Here is a 350-nt window from a genome sequence, read left to right as displayed (position 1 = left end):
GGCCATTGGAGTGCTCAAGGCCAAGGTGCCTGTGGAAGAAGAAGGTGCTGAGATGGCCCAGACCAGTGTCCAGAGCCTGGTGTGTCTTCCTTGGGTGGAGTGTCCAGGGCAGGAAGGTGAGGGGAAAGTCAGGGTGAGGGTATTGGTGGGATGGATGGATCCTGACTAGATATGACAGATCAGCCTAATGTGAACTAGATTTGGTTTCTTTGGTTCCCCTACAATTCAGCCCCTCTGAGGGAAGGCACTGGGAGGGATGTGTCTGTGGGTGACGGAGGAATTCTTGAGGAGACCCGGAAACCCCTAACTGCTGGACTGGGGTCAGGCTGAAATCAGGGCTCTGTTCCAGT

This window comes from Cervus canadensis, chromosome 10 (assembly GCF_019320065.1).
Source record: "Cervus canadensis isolate Bull #8, Minnesota chromosome 10, ASM1932006v1, whole genome shotgun sequence".
In the NCBI taxonomy this organism is placed as follows: Eukaryota; Metazoa; Chordata; class Mammalia; order Artiodactyla; family Cervidae; genus Cervus; species Cervus canadensis.
The sequence above is the reverse complement of the archived record's forward strand: the minus strand, read 5'-3'. Positions refer to the sequence as shown.